The following is a 24,796-nucleotide window of genomic DNA, read 5'->3' as shown; positions in this document are numbered from 1 at the left end:
GAAAATATTATCGAGAGCACCTTGAAGACAGTCATGTTCTTCCTACACGTCATCCAATAGTCATCTCCCTGGCGCCATCTCCGACGGTTTCTTTTAGCTTAAATCTGGCATCCCTTTGAGATTTTCGTTCTTTTTGGTACTGTTTGTCTTCGTTCGTTTTATGAGTTCCCCCTTCGTCTCATCATCGTCTTCTTTCGTTGAGCGAGTTCCCCCATCAGATCCCAACACCAGATCTGGCATCTCCGACGCCATCTCACCATTGTTCTAGATCTTAGCATCAGATCTCTCATTTTAATGTTGAAACTCATCATATCTGGCGTTTTTTGTTGTATTTATAATAGATCTTCCATTTTTTGTAGTTAGGAACTCTCTAGTGTTATGTTAGGAAGCAAATCTTCCGTTTTATTGCTGCTGGGAACTCATTAATGTTATTTTTTATTTTTGGTTTGTTCCAAATCTGCAACAATTGTGATTATATTTAGTTTTTGATTTTTGATTTATTGTTGAGAACTCATTGTTCAGATCTTCCGGTTTGATGTTTGTTGTTTATTATTGCTCTGTTTCAAGTCATCTCATGTTTTTTTTTTTGAGCTACTGAAGGTTACAATAGTTTTTTTTTTCTTTTTTCTATTCTCTTACTCTGTTAATGATGTTTATTATTGCTCTGTTTCTTATTTTTCTATTGAACACTAATACATTTTTAGCTGATTCTTTTCCTTATTATATTTGTTCGACCCAATTTTTACCATATTCTTTGTTTAGGTATAATTTCTTTTACCATATTAATTTTCTGGTTTTTCTAGTTTTTTCTTTTTTTTGTGGAATTGTAAGATAGTTTTTAATGGTTACAGGCATCTTGAGATATTAATTTTTTGGTTTTTAGCTGTAGTATATTGATAAGAATGCAAGATTAAGGTGCCAATAACTCGAAATGAAACTGAGAAGAGCAAGAAATATGTATACTTTCTTCTCCAGAAACCAAGATTTTGGTTTCTTCAACCTCACATGTTTCATTATTCAAATTGTGTCACGTCGTCCCCAAAACAAGTATTGTAAGAATGCATGGATTTGTCAAATTGGGATGGATCTAACAATCCTGTAAATTTTTCTCTTCAATCAAACACTGGAAAACAAATTTAGCAAGATAAATGGTCTCAGCAACCAAACACAGGTGACAAAATTGAGAAAAAAAATTTCTCTTCCCATCACATCCTTTCTCATCCCATCCCATCCTTTCTCAGTAACCAAACGGAAAGGATCTATTTAGTTTGCAGACAGGATAGGAATTGGAATCAGATTCCCTAGGAATCAGAATCCGAATCACTTATTTTCTACACCTGTTTGGTTTAATTAGGAATTAGAATCGGAATTGGATTCTGATTGTTGTTGTTTAGCTCAATTGGAGTTGTAATTGGAATCAATTAAAAATTTTCAAATTTGTATTATTATTTTATTGTTATTTTTGTTCATATTATTTTATGAATATATACAATTACTACTTTATTAATACTTTGTTATTATTGTTTTATTAATATTTAATAATCAATATCTTAGTATTTATCATTAATTGCTAAATATTTTATTAATATATTACTTTTTTCTTATTACATTAATACTATTTTATTATTATTTTAATGAATGAATTATTATTTTGTTATATTTTCCTATTAGTTTGTTAATACACTATTATTTTTGTTTTTTATTCTAAAATTAATTTATTATTATTTTAATTATGTTGTATTAATATTTTATTTATACTTATTATTATTATTATTATTATTATTATTATTATATTTAAGAATTAATATCTTTGTTTGTTATTGTTAATTTAATAATATTTTATTATTTTATTAATATTAGGGTTTGAGGGTTTTCTTGCCACGAGCTCTTTACTTCTTGAGAGACACTGGAATGGGAATCCCAAATCCTTAGGGGGGCCTAGAATGGCCATTCCTCGTTATGGGGGAATCCCTTTCCGCCAAGAATAGAAATCAAAATCCCATTCCTGCCAAACAAATAATAGAAATTAAAATGAGCCATTTTTGTTCCTATGCTAGGCACGTATTCCTAAAATACGAACCCTAAAACCATATTTTTATTTTTCTCTCGTCAGTAACTTATTAACTGGAAATACAGACCATGTAACGATTGATTTTGATTGCGAAGTCAAGTCATCCAATCAAACAAGCTCCCCAAATAATTACAAACTACAAAGACATAAAAGTCATGCAATGCCGGTTAAAGGGATGACAGTCACATAGTGTTCTCAAATAATCAATTCAAGATTGCAGTCTGAAAAGTAAGACTATACAATTTCGTCTCAATATAAAACTTTAGATTAATAGATTCATTAACATGGTAAATACTGTCCCCTCTCTTTACTCTCTTTCAATTTTTCATTTTCAACTTTGAAGTTTAAACACAAGCGAGCAGTCGGGGTGGAGCCCAGATTTCCTACTCACTCCCTATCCATCGTAAATTGCAATCACACATCTCTCAATTTATAATAAAGATGTGTGGCTCCAATTTACGATAGGTAGTGAGTGGATAGGAAAAGTGAGTAGGAAATCCCGAATGGTTGGGGTGACCTACAAAATTTGGAATTAGTGCAGAATTGGGGTGGAATTTGGACTTCTCATGTATACATTATCATCAATCCGTGTTGGAGAAGACATACTACGTAAACAATAATTAAATATTCCCAGGATAAAATAGAATAAAAACTTAAATACATGAAAAACACTAAGGTTGTGTTTGTTTTAGGTGTAAATTCAATTTTACACTGATAGAAAATATGAATCGGTTTTATTTTAAGTGTAAATTCAATTTTACACTAAAATATGAACCGGTTCTATGATGGATGAAAATTCGAACCGGTTGTTTTTAAATGTTTACACGAATCATGTTTGGTTGTCAAGGTGTGTATATTTCCAACCATTCTTCTATGGATGTTAATTTAGTCTGGATAGCTTTAGCTTGTACTTAAGGGTGCCAACGAGCCGAGCTTTTCACCAGCTGCTTGAGTTCGGCTCAGCTCGGTTTCAACTGAGCTCGAGCCCAATTCAGTGGCTCGATTATTAAACGAACCAAGCTCGATCCTACTGAAGCTTGACTCGTGATTTGTGAAGCTCGTGAGCCGATTCGAATATAATGTTGTTTGTATATAAATTTCAACTTACTGAAATTGAATGGAAAGGACTTGTTGGGCCTACTGAGAAAGTTGTTGTGACCACTAAAAAAAAGAATAATAAAAAAAGATGTGAGATACAATATAGGGGCCTTTAACGTATTTTCCCAAGAAATTGAAGCCCAATATTAATCGAACGTGTAGGGGGTGGGGGTGGGGGGCATTTAAATGGTTATAATTACACCCAAATTAATTAAGAAAAATCATGGCTTTATGTGACACCCAATTATCTCACCTTGGCATGATAGGAAGAAAGTGACAAAATATTGTAAAGTTGGCAATGAGAAAGATTTCTCAAATCATGCCAAATTTGAGGGTTCACTCAAATCAATTCGAGGGATTTACTCAAGTGGGACCTAAATAAATGACAATCACACATTAAGTGATGGGTCTATAGAAATGGAAACATGGTTGGCTAATGAGGACTAGCCCAATCGGATTAGTGAAAGTCCTTATATGTGTGGGATCAACCCTTGCCAAGTGGCTTCTTTAGCAAGGCCCACCAATCAATGTTGATTGGATTAACCCAAATTTGTTGGAGATGATCATATTAATATAATTGGATAGGACATCCCAAGTTAATATGGTGGGCCACCCTCTAAATTAAATGCAATTGAAAGGAAGCCACCAATGTGAAGGATTGACTTTCCTTTCATATAAGATTTTGAATTCATTTAAATGGAGTTGGGCGAGCTCTTCAAATGAACTCAACTCATTATAAAAGGGGAGATGGGATGAGAAGAACGACCCCCTTGGAGGAGGAGAGCAGGTTTTTTTAACAGAAAAGAGAAGATAAAAAATAAATAAATAAATAAATAAGAGAAGGGAAAGAGAAGACAGAAGAATTTGAAAGAAGTCTAGCTCCCACACTGTTATTAAAGTTTCAAGTTAATTGATATTAGCTATGTGCATGTCAAGAGGCATGCTCAACTGAAATCATTTTATTTTCCCCTTCGGCTATCCAATTCTTCTCTTTTGCTTTCGTTGCTTTTGACAAAGAAGAAGAAGAAATGGGCTGTACCAAGATCAAGGGAAGAAGAATCAGAATTTTGGCTCCCCAACCATTGAAGCTTCAAAACCGCTATAGCTCTGTGCCACATTAGCTGAAGAATTTGGGTCTTTGAGTTGCTGCAATCGAAACCTTCACCGAATTACTACTACTGAAAAAAATTCTCCCATCTTGTTTGCATACAATTGATCATTGCAAGTTCTTTCTAAAACCACAAGTTGTCAAGCTTTTCGGATCATGTCCGTGACAAGACATAAATACAAGTTTGGGTCGTGTTCGTGACAAGAGAATTAGAGGGTTTTATTTGCTAAATTAAAAAAAGAATTTGTATCCCATTTACATTTTTGAAAATAAATGACAACTTTCATAATAACAACCCTTTTAGCCATTTGTGGCCATTGGAATGACAACTTTCATAGAGAGGGAGTAGTAATTGGAATGTTTCAGTCGTACCATATGCCTTTGGACAAGTAATTGCTTTGCTTCAGTTGGATTAAATAAAAGAAATTTTCCTAAATATAACTATTAATTTATCTTTATGCCAATGCATCTCTTTATACTGATTCTCAATTAATAAAAATCATGTACCTGTGACTTATTACATGTATTAACATTTAAAACCTAACTAATCACATGCATCACACAGGTTGCTTGCTAGTACTTTTTATAGAAAAATACATTTAGTCCATTAGGGCTAGAGGCTTTAAGATCTCCCGTAGAGTTGAGAGCTTCCTAAGCTTCATCATTTGTGCATTACTAAGTCCTCATTTTACTCCTTAACCACCGATTGATTAAAGGAATTCAGGATTCCATCTATATTTTCACTTTCACTCCTTTGAATTTATATGCAAATTTTGTAAGAAAATGATTCTTTATATCATTCATATTCACTAACCAATTGCCTCTATCCTTGCTAGTGAAGTGAAAAATATTATTTCGGTTTATTTTTATCATTGTACCAATATGAAAATATCTTTTGTTTTTATCACAGTGTTTAACTCAATTTATTTCACATTGGATTTTTGAGCCCTTAATGCCTCCTCTCTTAATAAAGAAACATTTAATTGTCTACGAAGAGTCATCTTGTTTTGACCAAATTCCCTATTTTTAGGATTTCTATAATTTTTTTTTGAACTTGGTTAAATAATTTTCTTTTTTTTCCACAATATTTTCAATTATTCCATTTTTAATTTTTAAAATAACCCTTCTTGATTTTAAATAAATTGCATTCCTCTTGATTCATTGTTGGTTTTAGTCCAATATTGCATAGTTTCTTACAATTGTTCCACATACATTACTTCAAACTTAAACGGTTTTCTTGTATTGCTTTCTTAGGCTTTCTTAGGCAAGGGCAAGGCACCTTGCTTCGATCTAATGTGCTGCTACTTGCTTATTTTCAAGATTTCAATGTTGTGATATTTGCTTGGATCTAGTGAGACAAAAATTACAAATTTTGTGTCAAGTAGGAATGTAAATTATATTACAAACAAGTAGATGCAAAATTGAACCAGGTGCAAAATTTGTATCTAGTTCAGATTTGCACCACAACCAAATGCAGCCAAAAGGTTGTATGAAATACAAAAGAGGGGAAAAACGATTCATGCAAAATGGATTAGACTAACATAAAGTTGCCTATACCTAGTTGCCTCCGCAACATGAGTGTTGTTATTGCCTTGTTAATATTTCTTTTTAGTGCAAATAAATGCCAAAGTTTCAGATCTTTAATGGATCAGAATCGTCAGATATATCAGCATCATGTCTCATCTAGGTATGAAAGGAAATTCAAAATTGACAAATCACAAATGAGAGAAATTGATCTAATGAATGTTCAAAAATCACAAGTTTGCAATGTAATATTGCCTTCTACTCACTAGGTCTGTTCTCAGCCAGAATTTCATGGACACATACACATAAAGAGCAATCAGAATCCAACATATGTCTGGGTTTCTGACTGAATAGCACAACTAAAATAGTCCATCTAATTTTTTATAAGCAAAATAATTCACATTTTTATTTACAAAAAGCAAAATCACCAAATGTACAAAAGATGACCATACAGTGAACAAAGCAGCAAAATGTTGATCACACCCTTCTTTTTACACTATTTCCTTTACATTGATTCCCCCGGTCCAGGTTCAACCCAACATAAGTTTGTCTTTGAAAATTCTGCTCTGACCAAATCATCTGCCTAACTGTTTTCTGATCTAAGAACCTACCCAAACAAGCAATTCATGCAGATCCCCAATGCCCTAACATGATCACCAGAAAATGCAGGATCCAAAGCACATCATTCCCATATTTATGCCAACCTGAAGAATTTACACAACACTGAAGGATTGGCTTCTACTCTAAATGCTCAAGTGTCATGCACGGTTCATGACAAGGCAAAAGAGATTGTTCAGTTAATATCTGCTATGGCTGAAATTTGAAGAGGTAGGTGAGCTCATAACCTTCCATGATTCACCACTATGGCATGCCACACAGAAATTCTTAGAGCAACCTAGGAGAACCAACACTGATATCATCATATGGCTTTAGTCTAAATTCGACATGCTCAAATTGCCCCATTGAATTGGAGAATCCAACCAGACAGGTAATGCAGGCCTGGCAATTCTAACTCCGGCTCCAATTCCAGTAACCTAGGAGGATTATTTAACATAGTCTGCAAAGAAAAAAAATACAGTTTATTACTTAGCATGGAGCTTAGAAATATAAAAGTACAGGATAATGAAAGAAAAAATGTAAAAACTTCCAGAATCCGTTTAAGGATACTAAACCTCTGATTGTTTAGGCTTCATGAATATAGCAGGAGAAATTAAATATGCAAGTGAATAGTTTACATGGTCAAAGACTTGTTCATGTGGAAACCCCAAAATATTTGCTATTCTAATAAGAGAATGTTAGTAAGCAAGTTTATGCAACTCTTAGTTATCTTCACCCCATAGATAAGGTGGAACCCATGAAAATGCATGTCCAACATTGCCATGTCAACTCTCCAAGCATGGTTGAATGCATTAAATATGTATCTTACTGTATTGTATGATATATGTCAGCTTTCAGGGTTACATAATAATACTAGGTGAGCATTAATGGTGATAAGATGGACACTGATTGAAACTAAAAAAGAGAGAGAATTGATCATTTTAGACTAAAATGTGCACAAACTCATTTACTAGCACTCGTCCATAAATACTAACGTGTCAGAGTCATGTAATGATCAGGATCTAAAAGAAATGTGTCCAAAAAATAACGGTCCATTGCTGCTGCTTACTTCTGTATACATTTTCCGTGGTCGTGTAAAAATTCTTCCTCGGCTATATTGAACTCCTTTGGATGAGTCTTCTTTGACGATGTCTCCTTTCCTGTAGCCAAGGCCCCCTTTGCCTTTCTTGATGGTTGTTTCAGAACTCATGTTCCTTCCATCAACTGAAATTTTTTCCTTAGTTCAGCATATTACGCATGACACTAGTCACAGATTAAGAACCACTTATCAACACTTCCAATACAGACTAAACTTAGATACATATAGTCACACTCATGCACCAAATCATGCAAACAAGCAAATTAATACAGAGAGAGAGAGAGAGAGAGAGAGAGGAATGACGAAAAAGGATTCATGTAGCCAATTCCATATACTTGCAACAAAGATCTCTTAAGTTCAGTTGAGATATGTAATATATGGTGGGCAAGAAAATGCTGGATTGGAAAAGGATCCCAGGAACACAACATGTCCTTCTTATAAATATCCAAAAGCATTTTGAAAAATATTGAACAGTTAGACACCAGCATACTTGTGTAATATAACATAAAACTTAGAATTTATGGTTTTTCTTCTCTGCCTTTGTCTAAAGGGCAAGTTTAAAATCATCCCTATGAAACTCTGTATCATTGTCATATTAAAATCACAAGCAACCTTTCAATGTGTTATTGGGTACAATTTAGGCCATTCATTCTCTCTCCAGTTCTATAGATATACTTTTCTTCGGCGTCCCCTTATGGTTGACACCTCTACAACCATGTCCAAGGGTCCCTTTAATGCTCACTATGTATATAATGGCAATTAGTAGTTGTCTCCATACACAACTCAGTCCGATACGACATCTCTTGAAGCACCAACAAAATTGGACCAATGAAAATCTTTCATCATGTTTTAACATATTCAACAAGCCACGGGTGAGATTTCTTCTAGAGGATAGTCCATAGGTTTCTAAGGTTGCTGCCCAACCTCGGACTGGGAGTAGAAGGAGATAGCAGCCCTCTTATCCAAGGTTGAAATTAGAAAACTGGGAGTTGAAGGAGATAACAACTCTCTTATCCAATCTCCAAGGCCGTTGCGCAACCTCGGGTGTTCTAGAGAAAATGATTTGGAAGTGGAAAATAAATGCTTCTCTTGTCTATTTTTTCAAAAGACAAACTTACAGACAAAACAAAAACAACTGAAGCCACAAGTAGTTAGTTATAATGAAAATACTTGAACTCACTCTCCATCAGCACAAAGATCTCCAACAACAAGGCCAAAAAAAATTGATACAAACATATTTAATACTAGAGCCTTTGTTGAGTCCAAACAATAATTACCCAAAATCGACTTGATGAGTTATTAGTTACAAGGGTCTAATTTTCTAAGATATTCAAAAATCTTTGTTTATTAAGAATTTGATAAGCATGATAGATCCATGCTTTTCAATTAGTGTGGAATACAACGATTGGAAGATTTTAAAATAGTTCTCTTAACAATTTAATAGAAAGTTCAATGAACATTTAATAAACCTAATTGTCAATACATATGAATAAGAGCTTCTCAATGATAAGCTTTTTGGATCGACCAGTGACCCAACATACACAACAAAACTTCAATACATAACAATAAGCGCATTCACAACTTAAACATCTTCAATATATCCAACGATTTCATATCAGAGCATATAATAAACTTAGCTGTCAAATTCCAAATCCATTCAAATTGTTCATTTGGTTAACAGGTCAAGGTGTGATTAAGCATTTTTTATTATAAAAATTTGAAATCATAAAATACTTATAGTTATGCATTGCAGTATCCTAATGGTCCCCCAAATAAAGAATAAAATTTCATTGCAAGTCTTTGATTTAAGACCATGTTTGGTTTGCAAGAAGATTTGGGTGGGATGAGATAGAAAAAGGGAAAACCGGTGGAAATTTTCATGTTCCATTTTTTGGTTGCAAAAGGGTAAATAGTGGGAAAATCAACCCAAGCTTTATTAATTAAATAATTAGTAATGTTTTACTTATAAATATTTTCATGAAATAAAATTATAGATAATTATTATTAATAATTAATTAAATTATTAATTATTATTAGATTCAGAAACCAAAAAAATATTAGATATTTAATAACATATTAATAAAATAATTGAAGAAAAAATTCATAAATAAGATTAATGAAAAATTAATCAATAAAAATTTCATAAATAATTATTTTTTGCAATTAAACATTAAAATTATTAATTAAGTCATAAGTATTAAGAAAATAAAATATTAATTATAAAACGTAGAATAGTAAAAATTCAAAAAATAATTTATATTATCAATTAACTTAGAAATAACAACAAAGTATTTAATAATTAATAATTTTATTAAAAGTAATTAAACTAAGTAATTTATCGATGAAAATAATTTTGTACATTATGAATTAATAATATTAAAATATAAAATTTATGAATTAAGTCATGGAAATTAATAAAATATAATATTACTAATAACTTATAAACTAACAAAATGTAAAATTTTAATTAATTAAAATAATTAACTAACTAATTATGGATTTTAAATAATTAATATCTAATTAAGAATGAATTACTAAATAATCAAAAGTATTCTTAGTTACTAATTAACAAAAAAACTAATATTTAATTGACTAAGTAATTAATGAATAAATAAATAAGGACTTTATTATAAATCTAGTTTGTGATTCAATAATATGATTAAATAATAAAAATTCTAAATAAATAATAGTAAAAATAAGATTATTAATTAATTCAAATTAAATGTTAATAAAATAAATTTGAACATATTAATTCTTAATAAATAACTGATTAGAAATTATCAACGTTAAATAATTATAAAATTTTTCAATAATAAATTAATAAATGTTACTAGGGTTGATTTTCCCACTATTTTCCCTTTTGCAACCAAACAATGGAACATGAAAAAATTTCCACCCATTTCCCCTTTCCCATCCCACCAAAATCATTCCACAAACCATGCACAACTATAAATCAAAGACTTGCAATGAAATTTCTTCTATATTTGGGGGACCATTAGAGTATTGCAACGGATACCTATAAGTATTCATGATTTCAAATTTTAATAATAAAAAATGGTTAATCACACCTTAACCAGTTAACCAAGTAAACAACTTGAATGGATTTGGAATTTGACAGCTAAGTTTATTATATGCTCTGATATGAAATCGTTGGATATATTGAAGATGTTCAAGTTGTGAATGCTCTTATTGTTATGTATTTTTGTTGTGTACGTTGGGTCACTGGTCCGATCCAAAAAGCTTATTATATATTCATTGACAAACTCTTATTGATATGTATTGACACTTAAGTTTATTATATCATTGAACTTTCTATTAAATTGTTAAGAAAACTATTATAAAATCTTACAATCATTGTATTCCACACTAAACGAAAAGCATGGATCTATCATGCTTATCAAATTCTTAATAAGCAAAGATTCTTCAATATTTTAGAAAATTAGGCCCTTGTAACTAGGAACTCATCAAGTCAATTTTGGGTAATTATTGTTTGACTCAACAAAGGCTCTAGTATTAAATATGTTTGTCTCTATTTTCTTGACCTTGTTGTTGGAGATCTTTGTTGTTTATGGTGATGGAGAGTGATTTCAACTGTTTTCATTATAACTACTTGTGGCTTCAATTGTTTTCATTTTGTTTGAAAGTCTGTTTTGTGAAAAAGTAGATAACAGAAGCATTAATTTTCCACTTCCAAAACATTTTCTATAGAACACCCGAGGTTGCGTAGTGGCCTTGGAGATTGGATAAGAGAGTTGATATCCAACGATTTCAACCTTCAACTCTTTGTTTTTTAAGTTTAACCTTGGATAAGAGGGCTGCTATCTCATTCAACTCCAAGTCTGAAGTTGGGCAGTAGCCTTAGAAACCTATGGACTATCCGCTAGAAGAAATCTCACTCATGGCTTGTTGAATATGTTAAAACATGATGAAAGTTTTTCATTGGTCCAATTGTGTTGGTGCTTCCAGAGATGTCATATCGGACTGAGTTGTGTAAGGGAGACAATTACTAATTGCCATTATATACGTAGTGAGCATCAAAGGGACCCTTGGACATGGTTGTACAGGCCTCAACCAAAAAAGGATGCTTGGACATGAACATGTGACTTCTCTCATTTTTTATATGTATTTGACAATGATTTAGACGCAATTGAGTACAATGTAGCTTTAGTCATCTAGAGAATTGATTCCAAGAAATTGGTTGTTGTCGAATGTGATTCTAGTTTTGAGAAACAAGAAAATGATGACTGTGCCAAACACATTTGGCGATTCTCGGGATGAAGATTCTCAAAATCCATTCTTTTCAAATGAAAGGATTCTGAGAATGAGAATCCCTAGAATTAATGCCAAACGGAGCCTAAATGACTAATGCACTCAGAGATGCAAAACGATTGGAGAAACAAACAATCGACAAATGATAAAAACACTGACAACTAAGACATAAAGAATTGCATAATATGAAGCTAGCTAGCTAAATTGATAAACTTTCAGAGTTGTTTTATTTTTTTCCTATTTGAATATTCTACCAAGGAATACACATTTCTTACAAATATAGAAAGCAACTAGAAACCCTAGAATTAGAAAACAAATCCTATTGGAGTCCGCTACATTAATCCTATGTTGCCATTCCATTTTGTTCAATGCCATATATAGATAAATTATGGACCCTAAAATGATTTCTCTCTACTACAACCCATGTCTTTATCCATGGCTCTTCTAGCCTCTAGAACTTGTAACAAATCACTTCTTACAGATTTTGTAGATGGTCTCCTTTGCACATAACAAACCTTCTTATTCTACTTTCCCTCATTTTATTACCTGTTGAAACTCCTAGATTAATTCAAAAAAGCAGATTTCTAACCTTATATTTTCTAGTTTTCCCTCTTATCCATCTCAATGTTTACATTCCCACCACACTCATTTTTGAACATGTTGTCTAGACTTCCCAACATTACTCCATATAACATTGTTCATTTTACAAAATTTTCCTTTGAATCGAAGTGGTATTCTCTTATCATATAAGACTCCATATGCACCACTATCTTGTCCATCATACTCTCACATTTTTATATGCTAAGTTTGGAACTTGTATAAGTGACAATGCAATATATGCTAAGTTACATTTTGAATGGACCTAAGCCCAAACCAGTGTAAAATCATCAGTTTGGGTACCGAAGTTGCACCCCTAGTATATGCCTATCATACCAATGTCAAACAAAATACTTACTAAGATTCAACAACATGTATTGCATGATCACTTATACATCACTCCGAATCCAATGCACTTGTATAAGTGATTTTTCTTCAAGTCCAATTCAAATGCTACCATGTTAAAAGTGATTAACCAGCAACCTTCTCTTCTCCAATGCTTCTCGTTTATCTTTCCTATTTTACTTTCTGCTGTTAAAAACGGAAAATAAAGTTAGATAACCAGTTCTAACTCTTTCTAGAACCCTTAAATTTCCCTCCATATTCTCCAAACCACCACCACCATCATCTATTTCAATGAGTGTCAGGATTTCTAATCAAGAGCCCATTGTAGCTCAAACCAACCCCTTCAAGCTTCGTAGGGTAAGGAAACAATAGAAGAGAACTCAGGAAAGTTTGTCACTTGGAAGAGATATACTCATAAGGACAAGAGAATACAAGCAAGGCAGAGGAGAAACTAGAGGGGACCAAAGAGATTTGTGATAATGGAATAGAAAAACAGAGAAGAAACTTTTGTGGTAGATCCCACCTTGTTGAAGTATTCTCCCCATTCCCACATATCTCCTTTTCAAAATGACTGTATTGAAACCTTTACTACGAAAACTAGTAAATCAGAACCAAAGAAAATGACAAATTGTGAAGGTATGGAAAAGCATAAAAAAAGCATGTAAGCAACAAAGAAAGAAAAGATTGCAAGTAAAAGCCTGCACTATGTAGGAGAAATGGCTCTCCTCTGAAATTCTACATGAACTCATTTGGCTTCAATTCCAAAATTTGACTGTTGTGGTTGCTGAATTTCCATTAATGAACTTTTACCATGGCTTCAGTAGATGATGTTGTATTTGTGTGGTAATGGAATTTAAAATTCTTCAGGAGTTAACGGGCTTACAGTCTTTGATGAGAACCAAAATTCAAGATAACTTGACTGGTTTCTGCCTGAGGGGTTAAAATCAAGGGAAAACCTCACTGAAACCCACCTAAGAAATTTTAACTCCACTGTTAACCAAGAGGAAATCAGTTTTGGTTTGTTGGCTCTGGTTACTGGTTATTAGTTTGGTGTGAACTTGCCATCATTGGCTCTATTTTGGGTATTCTTTCCAAAAAAGGGTAGTGAAGGTTTTACATTTCAGATTTCAGTTAAGTCCCATCTTAAAAAGAAGAAATGATATATTTTTAATTTTTAAATCATAAAAATCTTTTAAGTGAAATGGAAAAGCATCTCAGCATCAGGTCAAGTGGTTCTTACTTTTTACATGTCATTAAATCATTTGGGATCAAAGCAAAACCCCATCAAGTTCAAAAGCACTAAAACTAGACTCTTTCTAGATGTACTCTGTAATTAAAACTTTTAAAACATACAAAATGGTATGTTTTAACAGATTGTACTACAAAAGAACTGTATGTTTAAGATATTTAATTAAATTTAGCAAGAAATAAGTCTTGAGAAATGAAATTTAACTTCTAAAACTAGATATAGAACCATGATATAAGCATATAACATGAAATCAGTACCCATATATGCAGCTGGAATTTTTGGAAATGAAGTCTTATCTCCATTTCCTTTATCTGTCTCGGTTGTTTGTATCAGAGCATCAATAGGTTGATCCAGAAAAAAATAAGGTTAGTCCAGAAAAATTAGTCAAGTAAAAGCACTATCAATAATGCCACCATGATCCAATAGAAGTATAGGGGAAAAGAAAAAACAGGATATTTACGAGATCAGTCTATCTAAATTCCATTCAAGTGGTGAGATGTGTATATATATTCTCTGTTTAGTTGTGTATCTCTTTTGGGTGCTTGTATATATGTATATATATATACACACACACATTCTCTATTTCATAATAAAATTTCTCTAGCGCTACCAATCAAAAAAAAAAAAAAGAAAAGAAAAAAATGACAGTACTATTTCAATGGGTTCCAAAGGATGCAAATGAGCTGGCTGATTCTTTAGCTAAGCACGGGGTATATAGGGAGCAATTGTACTGGGCTCAGTTTGTAATTGCTTTTTCCTAGGGATTTTGTTTACCCCTGTTCTTGGATCCTTATTGTACATATTTGCTTACATGCTTACATTAATGAAATGAATAGAGGTGACCTTTAAAAAAAATCTAATGGAAAGAACTAAATTATTAGGCAAGTCAATACTAAGAAACTCTTGTATAAAAGTTATTACATCAAAAAAGCGACTAGCAGCCTGTCTTTTAAACTTGGAAGTACAAAAGAAATCTTGATGCAAGAACCTAATGCCTTGCTACATCAAATCACACTACATTAATTGAGATTTTGGTAGAAATCAATTACAAAGAAGAAGAGATGAGAAAGGAGCAGAGGAAGACTGATATGCTTCATATCATATTATCACAGATTCCCTCTTTGAGTAAGAGGTTGCAATTGGATAAATTGTTTAAATAATATACTTTTATGTTAACGAGGCTGGATGTTGGTGCAATGGTTGGGTTGCTTCGTTGCAACTTGGGTGACCATGGTTCAAATCTTGGAAATAGCCTCATGCACTGGCAACAATTGGGAGAAGCATAAAAAGTCAACACTTCCCATTTCTCATTAAGTTTCCTCCCATACTAAAAAGACTTTTGCAAAGAAAACCATGATCCACTAGCGTCCACCCCAACATTTTGAAACAGACAACACACTTGAAAAGAAAAAACAAATAGAACCAACAAATTTTTCCAATCTCTAGACCCACTTTGGCAGTTCAATTCTCTATAAATCCTTTGTTATAACTCATTCCTTACCAGCTACTCCTAAACACCAATCAAAGCATTGACTATATCTTAACTCAGAGTCTCAGACAAAAGTAGCCAACTACAAAATAAATCTCAAAACCAATAATATCACTGGATATGAATATCGGAATCATAAAGACAAGCATCAAATTGCTATTTTCAACCTTTTCTCTAACCCAAATCAGAAATTGCAAAATCCTCTATCTACTCGTTACTTGTCTGAAAGAAAAGCCCCATCAAGACCAATCAATCTTTGCATCTCCAAAACCCAACATCAAATATTAATTTTCTTACAGAATTTCAGACGTTATTTTTTTATCAATAGAATTTCATACGTTATGGTGAGACTCAATGTCTGAATCTGAAAGCCAAATTGAAATTTAACTCAACGAGAGCGCCGCGTTTGTTGCTAAGCCTCTGCAACAATGTCTTCGTCCGCTTGAAATCTACTTTGGAATTGAAAACCTATTGGAAATCCATATAGACGTTTCCTCCAGATCCTAGATTCTTGTCTCCAAACCCAAGAACTCTATACGATGACCACAGACAATTCAAAAACCAACAAGATTTGATGAATAAAAAAGCGAAAAAAAAAGGAAAGACGAAGACAACTAAGTTTCTTAGGTTCTGGCCTTCTGGGCCTCTGCTTAGACTAGCGCCGCAACCAAAACCAAATGCCCTAAATTTGTTCGAGGTTGGAGGCACAAAGGAAACTTTAATGCAAGAACGAAAACATAACTTTAATTACATTATACTAATTTAGAATGTTTTCACCAAAATTAATTGGAACTATAGAAAAAAAAATCTTGAATAAAAGAAAGGAGAAAAAGACTCACAGGTTTTCAGATTATCAAGCTCAATACTCTCTGAGCATCTTCGGGTGGAACAAGCCTTCAGCACCAAAAGATCGACTCGCGGAGGTAGCAACAGAGACCGAAGTCACGATTAAAAACTAGCGAGAGAGAGAGAGAGAGATTGTAGGTATGGAATAATGGAAATGGTATTTGGGTTTTGAATTTTCTAATTGCGCTTTTTAGTTCTAACGGTAGTCTCTATGCGACTTAAATGAATTGGGTTCGGCTTCTGTCGGTGCAAAGCCAGTGCTGAAACCGTTCGCACACTGCGAGGATGCGCCACGCGCGTCCTCAATTCGTACATTATCTAGACTCGTGCGAACTCTCATTACCCCGTTCGGCTTCAAGCTTCAGTCCAGGCACGCAGTATACGCGCACCAATTTATTACGGATTGATCCAATTCAATATGTCTTGTTGGTCCATCCAAATTGATTTTGGACTAGAAGGGGTCCAATCCAAAACCGGTCCATTGACACCCTTAATTACCTCATCACCCTCAAAACTAGCCAAATGATTTCTAACATGCATTTAGAGTATTTAAGGCTCTAGATAATCTTTTCAAATATGGACTATTCCCATATTATTATTTTTTTTTTTGCATTAAAAAAAAGCCAACAACTAAACAATGAAACTGGATCGACTCGACTCAAGATGGTCGGTTCTAAAAGAACCTATTCAATTTTTATTTAGCAAATGATAGAATACGATACATTGATTTGGTTGTGGCACTACAAGAAAAACGGTCAAAGGTGGTGGTCGTAAGACCACAGGCTTAGCCCTTTAGACCGCTGCCTCAGAATTAAGGTGGCGGTCCTAACTTCGCCCCCTAAACCACTGCCGGCTTAGGTCAAGACCGCCACGTTAGTCTGAAAAGACTGCCGTGGTTCAGTCATTCCTAAAGCGGTGGTATATCAGAATTCTTTGGACCGCCGCCTTGGGTCTGGACCGCCGCCTTGGGTCAGTCAAACTGTTGTTTCTGTTTTTAGGTGGCGGTCTGGACCACTGGCTTAAAACTCTTTGAACCGCCACCTTAGGTCGGTCAACCTGTTACTAACGTTTTTAGGTGGCAGTTCGGACCGCCGGCTTAGAACTCTCTAGACCGCCACCTTAGGTCTTTTTTTATATCTAAGGCGGCGGCTATATGACCGTTGGCTTTGTTTTTTTTATTATTTATATCAATTTGATTTCAACATTTTTTAGTACCTGTTTAATATAGATCTCATGGCAGATAATAAATAAAAATCAATTTAAATAAAAAAATGCAAATTAAAAATAAAAAACTATTGATTAAATTATTAATTATTATAAAATCCAAAAGAAATTGCTTAAATACAATATCCAATAGACATATAAAAAAATACAAGGCATTTAAAAAAAATCTTCTTGAGTAATGTAACACACGTTCAGATTTAACTCCAGCACCCACAGCTGCAACAACAACAAAGCCACCCTTCTCTGTTATCAAGTCTTCTTTACCACTTTCTTCCAACCTAACAGCTTGAGCAAAGTTCTTGGTCATCTGTTTTATGAAATCACTAGATATTGAGATTGGATTTCAGTGCTCATTGCCACCAACAGCAGGAACAACCATCAAGCTGGCCTACTGTTTCTTCCTTTCCTGCATGGCTTCTCCTATTTCTAATTTGATATATAAAATATTTACAACTGCTGGAAAGGCAAACTAAAAGAAAATCTCCTCCCAGTTGCCTATCTATTATCAGAGGCAAGGTCTGTTGGAAAGCCTTTGTAGAAATTGTTCTCATAATTCTGAAGGCCAAGGCTTATCAACAATTCAACATGGATCTTGTCCTGGTATAGAATAAATCTTCAGCTGGAGACTGAGAGAACTTTTTACCCAGCTACTTTTGACAACAATCAGGTCATCCGTGTCGAAGGTTATGGAATCACTAAAAAGAAGGCTCCTATCAGTATATCACAGTGGCGTGAAGGTAAAGGTGCAGGCCAGACATTAGCTCGTGACATTGTGAAAGAAACTAAATCCCAAAGATCTAATGCAGCAAGTGATATCATTGAAAGAAGAAAGTCATACCCCTGAGTTTTACCTTCATATTAAACTCTTTAGAATCTTATCCTTCAAAGATAAAAACAGAGATGTTGTCATACACTTTGCTTGGGTCCTAGAGATTAAAAAAAGCACTAAAAATATACCATAGGTGTCAACCACCAAAGGTTGAGACTTGAGAACATTATTCAGAACAGATGGTAAGCTTAATATTTCTGGCTCGCAATTTTTAGTTTGATTCTCTTTCTCACAAAGAAGAAGAAGATGATGAAAAAGGGTTAATTTCTAGTCCTTATCCTTTCCATCAACTTAACTTATTCAAGCTCATGGGTCAGCAGCTGATGGAGCCTGAGGGTATTATTATTCTCTTTTTGTCTAAGGAAATTATTTCTAGTTTTATTCGCATCTTCGCATCTTCTGCACAAGGCTGAAGAACTTACCTTGGAGCAAATTCAGTAACACATTCGTATTGAAGAAGAGTCTCGAATTAGAGACAGTAGGGATAAGACCCTGACCGGTATGCTGAACTCTAAGGTCAATTTTGTGGAAAACGGATCGAAGAAGACTAACCCTGCATTGCAAGTAAAGAAGAAGGTTGAGAATTTCAAGAAGAGCAACAATAAGAAAGGATTCTACTATGTTTGTGGAAATAAGGGGCATTATGCCCGAGTCTGCCGACATTAGAAAGGCGAAACCAAGTCTGCAAACATGGTAGAAGACAATCTCGTGGCCATGATTACTGAAGTCAACATGGCAGAATTGTCTTCTGGATGGTGGTTTGATTCAGGCGCCACAGTCCATATTTGCAAGGACAAGTCCTTGTTCAAGACATATGAAAAAGTGACTGATGGCCAAGAGGTACAGATGGGAAACCAAACATGTGCCAAAGTTGCTGGAAGAGGCAGCATAGAGTTGAACTTTACCTCCGGAAAGACACTGACTCTCCTGAATGTTCTCCATGTTCCTAACATTAGAAAAATCTTGGTCTCAGTAAATCTTGTTTGTAAGAGGGGATTCAAAGTTGTCTTTGAATCCGACAAACTAATCCTATCCAAGAATGGGATGTTTGTTGGAAAGGGATATGGTTGTAATGGTATGTTCAAATTAAGTATTAATGAAGGAAAAGTTTATGCTTATATTGTTGATTCTTTCTCTTTATGGCATGATAAATTAGCACACTTGAATTTTAAATCCATAAAGAACATGAGCAAACTTGGTATAATTGCTTACAGTAATGAATCAACTGAAAAATGTGAAATATGTGTAAAATCTAAAATGGCTAAGAAACCTTTCCCTAGTGTTAAGAGAAATTCTCAACTTATAGAACTAATCCATTCTGACATCGCTTTATTGCTATTATTGTTGTGCTGTACAAAGTTTCTTAAGTATCCGCGACGGATGAGCCCCTCTATCTCGTCTCGGAGGTTATTGCACTGCTCGGTACTGTGACCGTGGTCCCTATGGAAACTACAATACAAATTCTTGTTTCTTTCGTTCGGATTTCCCTTTAGGCGAGGTGGCCATTTCACGTATGGGGCGTCCTTGATCGTCATTAGGATCTCGGTCCGCCTCGTGTTCAGGGGCGTGTAATCCGTCCGAACTGGCAGGGGAGCTCGGAACGACTGGTTCGGTTTTGGGTCCCGGGCCGGGTTTCTTCGATCAGCCGAGCTAGAGGGCTCGCCGTCCCTCTTTCTTTTCTCGTTTCTGCCCTCGGTTCGCTGGTTGATTTCCTCCTCCGTTCTCATGAACTTGTCTGCGAGCTTGAGGAACTCGGCCACGGTCGCGGGCTGGTTGGCTACCATGTGCCATTTGAACTCCTTGTGCGTCACCCCTCTTTTTGCTGCGGCGAGCTGCACCGCGGGGTCTAACCGCGGTATCTGTAAGCATGCCTCATTGAATCGCTTGATGTAGCCCCGTATGGGTTCTCCTTCCCTCTGGACTACCGCGAAGATGCTTTCCTCTGCTCTGGGGCACCGTTTGCTGGTGACAAAGTGTGCAGTGAAGACCTGCACGAACTGAGCCCAACACTTTATCGATCCGGGGGCCAGGTTCCTGTACCAAGTGCGGGCTACCCCCTTGAGGGTGGTGGCGAAGGCCACGCACATGCATGATTCGCTGGCTCTGGCGAGGTGCATTTGGGACTGGAAAGCGTCCACGTGGTCGTTGGGGTCGAAGGACCCGTCATACTTGTCTAGGGGCGGGAACTTGAAATCTCTGGGCAAGGGGACTGCCAGGAGTTCTGAGGCGAGGGGGGAAGGAACTGAGAGAATCGGGGCGACTCCTACCTCGTCCGAGCTCGTCTCGCCTTTGCCTCTGAGCTCGGATAAGACGCGGGTGGCGGTTCGTCGACTTCGACGGCGCCTTCACTGCTGAGTGGGCCTTGTACTGGCGCTGCTGGCCTCCGTGTTGCCGAGCTCGATGGGCTCGGAGTGCTGGTAGTCCGCTGCTGCCAGTGCGCCGAATCGGTTTTCCACCAGTGGGGACTCCGGTTTGGAGACCCGAGGTGCCGACCTTGCGGGTGAGGTTCCTGATCCGCCTGCGAGCCGCGAGGCGGGGATGACTTTTCTTTCTCTCCGGCTTGGGGACGAGGCCTGGCTGTTTGGGGGATTCTGGGGCCTAGAGGCCTTTCCTTGGTGGAGGCGCCCATCTTGCGGAGAGGCCTTGACTGGCTTCGGGGCAGGGTGGCGAGGTGGAAGTAGTGGTTGGTTTGGTGTCAGTTGGGGGAACTGCTGTTGATAGTGGTATTGGGAGAGGTTGTGCAACACTTGGTGCTGGTGAAGCTGGTGTTGCTGGAACTGCTACATCTGGGCTTGCATTGCCCGCATGCACTGCATTAAGTCGTCCAACCGATTTTGGCTAGCTGCCAGGGGGACGGCGGTTGGTTCAGTGAAGGTAGTCTCGATGGGAAGAGGGAAGGGGATGTTTGCGGAAGGTAGGCTTACAGGCGCCACTGCTTGTGGCGTAGTCAGATTGGGGATTCCATCCACCGAGAGGGGGATGGTGAACTGCCCAACACACACCACGGGAACTTGGGGCTGTTCCCCGGTGGTGTTTGTCTCTGTGCCGCGTCCGGCGTTGCTGGATGAGGCCATGAGTATTGAGTTTCTCAGAGAAGAAGAAAAGGGTATGAAAGTTTTGGAGGGAGGCCTTTTAAAGCTTTCCCACAGACGGCGCCAATTGATGATGCACAATCTGGCCAGTCTTAGCTGTCGATGATCTTGCCTCTGAACTGAGTAACAGGGACCTGAAACGGAGGGAGAAGAGAAGCTCCGGGGAGAACCCAGCGTAAGGGCTCCGAAGCTCAAGTTAGAATCCTTCAAAGGCAAGATAAACCAGATAGCACGAAAGTTAGCATACCTCGTTCCTGGGGGGTAGAAGCCTTTTATAACCACCTCGCGCACTCACTTCCAGGCTTCCGTCAGGTCGGGCATGATTACTTCTGAACTCCTGCCAGTTCGGATGTCATTTCCTCTGGCCGGGCAGAACCGCCACTGTCCCTTTTGTCGGAGCCGTCTTTGCGGCTAGTGACGACGGTTGCAGGTGGCGGTAGCAGGAAGCCGTTTGAATTGCGGCTGTCAGGCGTCAGATCCCAAATCAGTCAGGCGCGTCACCCTTGGATACAGACGTCCTTGGTGTCGGGTATGTTTGGTCGGCCTGGTGTTTCGGAAGTGAAGTGTTGGAGTGGCGAGCGAGGTGTCTTGAGTTCGGTTTGGAGTGTTCCGAGCTGCCATGGGCCAGCTCGGGTCAGCTTTGTGAGGCTTGGGGCCCAGTATAGCTCGTGCTTCTTGCAGGGAGCTCGGGTTCTCAGTAGGGAGCTCGCTCTTAACAGGGAGCTCGGGCTCCTAGTAGGGAACTCGGACTTAGGGAGCTCGGGTTCTTTAGGGAGTTCGGACCCTTAACAGGGAGCTCGGACCCTTAACAGGGAGCTCGCTCTTAACAGGGAGCACGGGCTCCTAGTAGGGAGCTCGGACTTAGGGAGCTCGGGTTCTTACTTTAGGGAGCTCGGACCCTTAACAGGGAGCTTGCTCTTAACAGGGAGCTCGGACTCAGTACAGCGGTCTGGAGTTCGGGCTCGGTAGTGAGCTTGGACTTGCTTCCGATGTTCGCTTCGGGCGCTCTACTGTCCCGAGCTGCTTGCCTTTGCCACGTGTCGGGCGATCGCGAGGTCGGGCCAAATTTCCCTTCATCAAGAAGAAAATACAACACTAATGGAACTATACAAACTTTTAAGGCTAGATTGGTAGCCAAAGGATTTAGTCAAAAGGAAGGGATTGATTACTTTAACACCTATGCACCAGTGGCTAGAACAACTTCCATTAGAACACTCATAGCATTAGCATCCATTTATCACTTATCTGTTCACCAAATGGATGTTAAAACCGCTTTCTTAAATGGTGATTTAAATGAAGAGGTTTATATGGAACAACCAAAAGGATTTGTTCTTCCTGGAAATGAGAAGAAAGTCTGTAAACTGGTTAAATCACTATATGGATTAAAACAAGCACCTAAACAGTGGCATGAGAAATTTGATTCTTGCATCCTAACTTTTGATTTTAAACATAATAGTGCTGATAGATGCATCTACTCAAAATTCACTGAAAATTATGGAGTAATTGTGTGTCTTTATGTTGATGATATGCTTATTGTGGGTACAAATATGGTTGGCATAAATGAAACTAAAAACTACTTATCCTCTGTCTTCAAGATGAAAGATTTATGAGAAGTAGATACCATCTTGGGAATAAAAGTTAAAAAACATAGTAGGGGCTATGCATTAAGCCAATCACATTATATTGAGAAAGTACTTGAGAAATTTAAGCATTTAGGGTCTAAAGAATATAGCACGCCATATGATTCTAGTATAAAGCTAGTAGAAAATACTGGTAGAGTAATTGCACAACTTGAGTATTCTAGTGCAGTAGGGAGCTTGATATATGCTATGCTTTGTACCAGACCTGATATTGCATTTGCAGTAAGTAAACTCAGTCGGTTTACAAATAATCCCGGTGCAGAACACTGGAAGGCAATTGGGAGAGTTCTTGGGTATCTCAAGAGAACCTTGGAACTTGGCTTATTTTATTGTGATTATCCAACTGTACTAGAAGGGTACACTGATGCAAGTTGGATTACAGGTAATGGAGATAACAAGTCCACATCTGGATGGATTTTCGTCCTTGGTGGGGGTGCAATCTCTTGGGCATCCAAAAGACAAACTTGTATATCTCACTCGACCATGGAATCTGAATTCATAGCCTTAGCGGCTACTAGAAAAGAGGCTGAATGGATTAGGAATTTATTATTGGATATAAAACTTTGGCCTAGTCCTATGCCTCCAATTTCCATTTACTGTGATAGTGAGGCAACTCTGTCAAGGGCCTACAGTGGTATCTACAATGGTAAGTCCAGCCATATAAGTCAGAGACATGAATTTGTTAGGCAACTAATTCAAGATGGAGTCATCATTATAACCTATGTGAGGTCAAGTAAAAACTTGGCTGATCCTCTTACCAAGGGTTTAGCTAGAGAATTGATAAGAATGACAACCAAAGAAATGTGATTAAAACCCTTTACTTAGTCACCTGTAATGGTAACCCAACCTGAACTGAAAAACCATCAGTATTGGGTTTAATGGGTAACAACAAGTTACAACAATGTGATTGTTGGCACTGACATTGAGAAATTTCCCATCACAACATAAACAATGTTGTCCGTTATGATGAGAGGTTGAGATAAACTCTTAATGAAGTTCTAAAATGTGTCAAATAACGGAGCACATAGTGGAATTTCACCTATGTGAATATAGAAGTGGTGTCGTTTCTCATGAGGGTTTGGGTTTGCTCTCAGGATTGTTCATGAAACCAGGAAAGAAGCACATGACCATAACAGTACTGAGAAAAACTTGAAACTCTTGCAGAGACTAGACATTTTTGTGTGTATAGGTGTCTCCAGTCTGTCTTGAGAGTAATTGGTTTAAGGTCTTACCACCAATAACTTTGACAAGGCTCTGAGATAACTATACTAACAAGAGGTTTAAGTTGATAAACACCTTTTGTATGCATAACTGTGTCATAGTAGTTTGGATTGAGAGAGAACTATGTAATTGATCAATCAATGTAGGGGATTGTTGGATTTTAATCTCATAAGAGATTAAATCCAATGGGTTTGATTGGTCAATTACATGAGAAATTGCACTTACACACTTGGTTGAAAAATCAGTTTTTCTCTTACAAAAACCCAGTTTTGAACTTGTCCCACATTGGAAAATTATGTTTTGTTTTTAGTTTTTCAATAGGAGCTGATTTACACTCCTTAGAATTAGTAGAGGAGAGTATGGGGATTCGATACCGCGTAACACGCGCGCACGTGTGTGCAGCGCAATAAGGCGCTTTAGAGGCGCACTTTGCTTGCACCTGCGTGGCTCGCGATGGACGGCTCTGGTTTTGGTGCGTTGATGACCGTTGATCACCGT

General features: G+C 36.7%; 2 long non-coding RNA genes across 3 annotated transcripts in view; both read right to left on the bottom strand.

Annotated features, from left to right (window-relative positions):
* The window catches only part of LOC148790126 (uncharacterized), a 54,107-nt gene that overhangs the window by 9,768 nt on the left and 19,543 nt on the right, over positions 1–24,796 (bottom strand). The window lies entirely within an intron of this gene.
* On the bottom strand, positions 6,016–16,526 carry LOC148790127 (uncharacterized). Of its 2 annotated transcripts, none has more exons than XR_016078359.1 (3): positions 16,286–16,526; positions 7,468–7,661; positions 6,016–6,858 (listed from the first exon to the last, which is right to left on the bottom strand). It is a non-coding gene; the product is annotated as an uncharacterized LOC148790127 (long non-coding RNA). The 2 variants fall into 2 exon arrangements; XR_016078358.1 differs by having other exon boundaries at positions 6,018–6,858; positions 7,468–7,622; positions 16,286–16,511.

The sequence above is a fragment of the Nelumbo nucifera genome, chromosome 7, assembly GCF_055504915.1.
Source record: "Nelumbo nucifera cultivar China Antique chromosome 7, China Antique-T2T, whole genome shotgun sequence".
NCBI classification, from domain to species: Eukaryota; Viridiplantae; Streptophyta; class Magnoliopsida; order Proteales; family Nelumbonaceae; genus Nelumbo; species Nelumbo nucifera.
This window is presented reverse-complemented; position numbering and strand designations above follow the sequence as displayed.